Source organism: Coenobita brevimanus, chromosome 27 (assembly GCF_032717465.1).
Source record: "Coenobita brevimanus isolate Jiangsu-jjx chromosome 27, ASM3271746v2, whole genome shotgun sequence".
NCBI classification, from domain to species: domain Eukaryota; kingdom Metazoa; phylum Arthropoda; class Malacostraca; order Decapoda; family Coenobitidae; genus Coenobita; species Coenobita brevimanus.
In genome coordinates this window covers 10,949,417-10,955,605 of record NC_136980.1, presented here as the reverse complement: position 1 = coordinate 10,955,605, position 6,189 = coordinate 10,949,417, and the positions used below count along the sequence as shown (strand labels likewise).

General features: G+C 37.9%; 1 non-coding gene across 1 annotated transcript; it reads right to left on the bottom strand.

Annotated features, from left to right (window-relative positions):
* Positions 1–667: 667 nt before the first annotated feature.
* LOC145394601 (5S ribosomal RNA) lies at positions 668–786 on the bottom strand. Its single transcript, XR_013896459.1, has one exon. It is a non-coding gene; the product is annotated as a 5S ribosomal RNA (ribosomal RNA).
* Between the last annotated feature and the right edge of the window lie 5,403 nt (positions 787–6,189).

The following is a 6,189-nucleotide window of genomic DNA, read 5'->3' as shown; positions in this document are numbered from 1 at the left end:
TAGCACTAGTAATGGACATAAAGAAATAGTAATTTACAAGTTTTATAAAATTCATTAAAACGAAATTCTTTGGCCGTTATCCAACTGAATCTAGTCATCTGTACCATTCAGTCGATTTTATCCTACGTGTTACTTCATTTATATTTTTTACTAATTTATTTTTTCTGATGCGGAATCTCAGAATCAGATATGTTTTCTGATTGTAGATAGTTGGGTCTCTTTCCCTGCTATTTTAAATTACATTTGTGTGAGTTGCATATTTGGTGTTTTCGCCGTCAGTTAAGCGATTTTTCGGACCAAACAACTTGTTCTGAATTATTCATAAATCGGACGGAACTTCGCTAACAAACTACCAGACAATTTTCTTATTTGGTTACCAATACAATTTAACTCACAAATGACACACTTCGTAACGTAGAAATCATAACAATCTCCAGAATACATAAATACAGTTCATTCGGTGTTCCTTCACCCTACACATTTTGCAGATATCATTCACTATATGTTTAAGTTGATGAGGAGTAAAGTTATCAATGGTAATTAGGTATATATTCATTCATTCATTGCCAGACGCCATGTATCCCAAACGGGGTGGCCAAGGGCTTAGAGTTAATTGTTTTACAGGGAGGGGCACTAATCCTCCACTTGACACGTAGGGAGAACGTTATGCCAACAGCATCTGGTGTTCCCAGGCGGTCACCCATCCAAGTACTAACCAGACCCAACGTTGCTTAACTTCGCTGATCGGACGGGAAGCGGTGTACCCAACGTGGTATGGCCGTTGGCATAAAAGTATATATCACGGAACTGAAATAGTTTGTACTTTGATGAATTTTTAGGTTGATAACCTCACCAGTGTTCGGAAAAAACTAAATTTTCAAGATTTTTTCACGTCTCCATTCAAACGAGACTCTTTGGCCTCAAACCAGTCAGTAGATTTTTTTTGGCCTGAAACCAACTGAATCATTAAATAGATTTTATCCTACGTGCTACTTCATTTGTATTTGTTACTGATATTTTTTTCAGTTACGGAATATTCTCACCCTCACAGTTGTTTTCTGATTTTAGATACAATTGGGTGTGTTTCACAACATATTTAAAGTACAGCCGACAGCAGAAGTTCGTCCCTCTTAGCGTGCGTGATACGAGCCTGTTGATCTGGTAACTGTATGAGATAGAGTTGACAGGTACGCTTTAAATGGCTAATATTAAAGAAATGTGTTCGGAGATAAGAACACATTCCCTAATGATAATATTAATTTGTAGCAGGTGGGATAATGTTATTGTGAAATGTTTGACACTGGTGTATGAAGATTCTTCGTTACGGACACAGACGCATAGGATTATTTGGACTGGACTGATGTTGCCAGCAAGTATTATATGAAATATTATAGAACGATTGCAGTCCTAAAGGTGAGGTTGCAAGAAAACACTAATTACGATGTCAGTTACACACTAAAACACAGAAACTGACAGTTCGTGTTTCTCCAGTATGCGATTTAGTTTTACAAGTTAAATCACTTCCTTTTCCGACCTCTCTCCCCACCCGTCTCTTCTCTTCCTAGTCATGCTCTGCCATCATCCACGTTTCATCGTTAATGCTGAATACCGTATGTCTGTAGATAAACTGTGGGAAACAATACAAAAGTGTCAATTGAGCTTCATTTCCTCCTCCATCGCTTGAAATGTTATCCATGAATATAAATGTTAGTAACATGAATAAATCGTCACTGTGGTGGTTAGGAGACATTACTCGTCACATTATATAACATTTATATAACCATCGTTAATACAGTGCTCGCAATACACTCCCTCTCGACCCCCTCGCCGTCTCCTCCCCTCCCCCTTCCACTGTCTCCATCACTTCTCCCCCCTCCCTTTCCCCCCTCTACCAGTACCCCTTGTTTCTCTCCCTCAACACCCCCAACCCTTCCCAACGATTTCATTTAACTGACTCTGCTTCTGTTTACCTCCCTAACTAGATCGGTTCTTCATAATTTGAATACAGTTATTACCATTTACAGGACTTTGAGTCTTAATTGTAATGACATTATAAACACAATACTCGTGCATGTTATATTGCCAACTGTATTACACACAAGTAACCAAATTACTTACATAACAATATGTCCATCGTAACTATCAGTGTTCAATACCATCCCCCCCTTGTGGATTCCTTGCCTCCTCGTCTCCTTCCCGCTTTCTGTATCCCTCACTCCTCCCTTCACGTTATAACATTTATCTGTGTCCCAGCTTGTAATATATGTAATCCCTTCCCTCACCCAAAGTATTCCTGCTTCCATAATCCCCTCCCCCCCACACACATTGTGTTCCGCACTAGAGACCTATGAGATACGTCTACTTATATATAATTTAAAACAATATGCCATCGACATACTTTGATCTGAACTCCCTCAACGCATGATCTTACAAGGTCAGAGAATGCAGTCAGCAAGATTATCCCTATCATTCCATTCCCATAGCTGCATTGCATGGTTAGAACAAAAGGTAACGGCATGGCTGTCCGTCAGCGCCCTGAATATCTGTTCTGCAACTGCCGATGTTATCGATACAGGAGTGACAAGGACTCGGATGGATAGGAAGCGACCCTTTACCATAATTAACCCTTACACCGCGACAATCTCATACTTCCACTTACATCTGCCTGCTGTCCGGGCTCATGACAAGCATATTCCGATAAGGGCTTAATCTACTCATCCAGAGGGGTATAATCCCCCTTCATCGTATATTATGATTATGGTAGCCAAATGTATGAGGATACAGTTTTGTGACTATCATCTATTTTGCTATATTTAATCGTAACTGAAGATCTACAAATTATCACCAAGAATACTGATAGTACTTTTAAGAAAATATTTTCTGGATGCGTGTAGATCATACAACATCTATCTATCTATCTATCTATAGCCCGACGCCCTAATCCCGAAAGGGTTGTCGCAGACAAAACGCCTCCAAGCCGCTCTGTCACCCACCATTTGACTCCCCTCCCCCCAAATCAACCCCCCCTCCCCCATATATTCCTCTCAACTCCATCCCTCCACCTCATCCTCGGTCTCCCCCTCCCTCTCCCTCCCTCCACCTCACCTACATACACCCTCTTAGTCAGTCTTTCATTCTCCATTCTCTCGACATGTCCAAACCACCTCAGTCATACAACATACACAATGATTATTTTTCATTTTATACTTTCTTTGGTGAAAAGAAGGACGTTTGTGCTTCATATTTTATGTATGTTGGGATTTATAAAATAAGTGTAAGCAAGATATTAATGGCTAGAGGAGGAGAAATAAAATGATCATTAAACTGACTGCCGTCCTTTGAACAGTTAATGCCTCTTGACCGCCATTGTCACGGTCATTATAATATTACACATTATTAAAGGATACTATACAAAAACATGACCCAAACATCGTATGTTGTTCGATTCCCGAGACAAAAATGAAAAAGGGAGAGAAAAAGACATTTGAAATGACAAGGGAGAGAAGTTGGGCAGGGTCAATACAATAACACGGTGGGGAGGGAATCGGAGTGTTGCAGGCTAGAAATAAAGGTTACTGGAAATGGGGGCGGAGGGAGGGGGGAGAAGTGATGGAAACAGTGGAAGGGGGAGGGGAGGAGACGGCGAGGGGGTGGAGAGGGAGTGTATTTTGGGCACTGTAGGAACGATAGTTAGGTTTGTTTGATTGGAAACGTGTAAAAACTATGCATTACTAGTGTTTTAAAGGAATATTGTTGAGGTTTTGACTCTCATCTAGGAATTAATCAAAGTACAAACGTTATTGCAGTTCAGAGATATATAAGTAATTTCTATTTATATCCTTATTCCTTCTCTACGTAGAGATATCTAGGAATTAATCAAAGTACAAACGTTATTGCAGTTCAGAGATATATAAGTAATTTCTATTTATATCCTTATTCCTTCTCTACGTAGAGATATATTGCATCAAAAGAACAAGAAGTGTGAGTTGGCCTTAAACCAACTGAATGATGACGAGAAATGTCTCCGAACCACCAGTGACTATTTATTCATGTTACTAACATTTATATTCGTCATTGATAGCACTTCAAGCGATGGAGGAGAATAAGCTCATTGACACTTTTATATTATTTCCCACAGTTTACTTACAGACATACGATTTTCAACATTAACGATAAAACGTGGATGATGGCAGAGCATGACTTGGAAGAGGAGAGACGGGTGGGGAGAGAGGTCGGAAAGGGAAGTGACAACTTATAAAACAAAATCGCATACTGGCGAAACACGAACTGGCAGTTTCTGTGTTTGTTTAGTGTGTAACTGACATCGTAAGTAGTGTTTTCTTGCAACCTCACCTTTAAGACTGCAATCGTTCTATAATATTGAAATATTATAGAACGATTGCTGGCAACATCAGTCCAGTCCAAGTAATCCTAGACGTCTGTGTCCGTAACGAAGAATCTTCATACACCAATGTCAACCATTTCACAATAACTTTATTATCCCACCTGCTGCAAATTAATATTATCATTAGAGAATGTGTTCTTATCTTCGAACACATTTCTTTAATATTAGCCATTTAAAGCGTACCTGTCAACTCTATCTCATACAGTGTTACCAGATCAACAGGCTCGTATCACGCACGCTAAGAGGGACGAACTTCTGCTGTCGGCTGTACATTTGCTGAAGTTGCATTTTTTTTTTTCTTCGTCAATTATGCGGTTTTTAGGATCACTCAAGGATAATAGTTTTGAATTATTCCTAAATAGTACACTATTTCTCTAAGAATACAAGTTGACCATTTTTTATCTCATTACAAGTACGAATGAAGAGTTGCAAACAACCATCTTCGTAACGTACATATCCAATCTCCACATGACAAAAATACATTGCATCGTGTTCCTCCAACTCACGCTTCTTGTTCCTTTAATGCAGTATATCTCTACGTAGAGAAGGAATAAGGATATAAATAGAAATTACTTATATATCTCTGAACTGCAATAACGTTTGTACTTTGATTAATCCTAGATGAGAGTCAAAACCTCAACAATATTCCTTTAAAACACTAGTAATGCATAGTTTTTACACGTTTCCAATAAAAAAAAAACTCTTTGGCCTTAAACCAACTGAATCTAGCCATCTCTAACATTCAGTCGATTTTATCCTACGTGTTACTTCATTTATTTTTTTTTTTTTTGTCAGATACACAATATTCTCACCCTCAGCGATGTTTTCTGATTGTAGGTACAGTGGAGTGTGTTTCCCTGTTTATTAAAAGTACGTGATGAAATATATATCTTGTTCTCGCCGTCAAAAAAGCGGTTTATGGTTTTTATGTGAAATCAACTTGCTCTGCATTATTTCTAAATCGGATGCTATTTCCCTATCAAACTACTCGATCATTTTTTTATATGGTTACCAATACGATTGAAGACACACAAATGACACACCGTATCGAAAAAATAGAAAACCATCTCCAGAATATATATAGTTTATTCAGTTTTCCTTCACCCAAAATTTCCTGTAGCCGTCAAACACTATATGTCTTCGCTCATGAGGAGTAAAGTTAAAAATGGATATTAGTTAAATATCTCGGAACTGAAGTAGTGATTATACTATCTCATGAATTTTTGGGTGAGATAAAAACCTTTTCAATATTCCTATAAAACCCTAGTAATGCACATAAAGACAACATCTTTATCAATTTTTTCCACGTCTCCAATAAAACGAAACTCTTTGGCCTTAAACCATCTGAATTTAGCCTTCTGTACCAGCCACTCGATTCCGTGTTCTTTCACCCTACACTTCTTGTAGCGGTCATGCACGATATATCTACGTAGATGAGGAGTAAATTTATAAATAGTTAAAAATTTAGGATCTGAAATTGTGATTATACTTTCTCATGAATTTTTAGGTGAGTCAAAACCTCATCAACTTTCCTCTAAAGCCTTGCTAATACACATAAAAATATCTTTATTAAATTATATTACAGTCTCCAATCAAACTCTTTATCCTTAAAAACCAACTGCAATTAGCCTTTGTACCAGTCAGTCGATTTCATCATACGTGTTACATCATTTATATTTACTACTTTTTTTTCTCAGATACGGAATTATCTCACCGTCAGAAAAAAAATTTTGATTTTAGGTACAATTGGTTTGTCTTCCTGCTAATTTAAAGTACATTTGTGG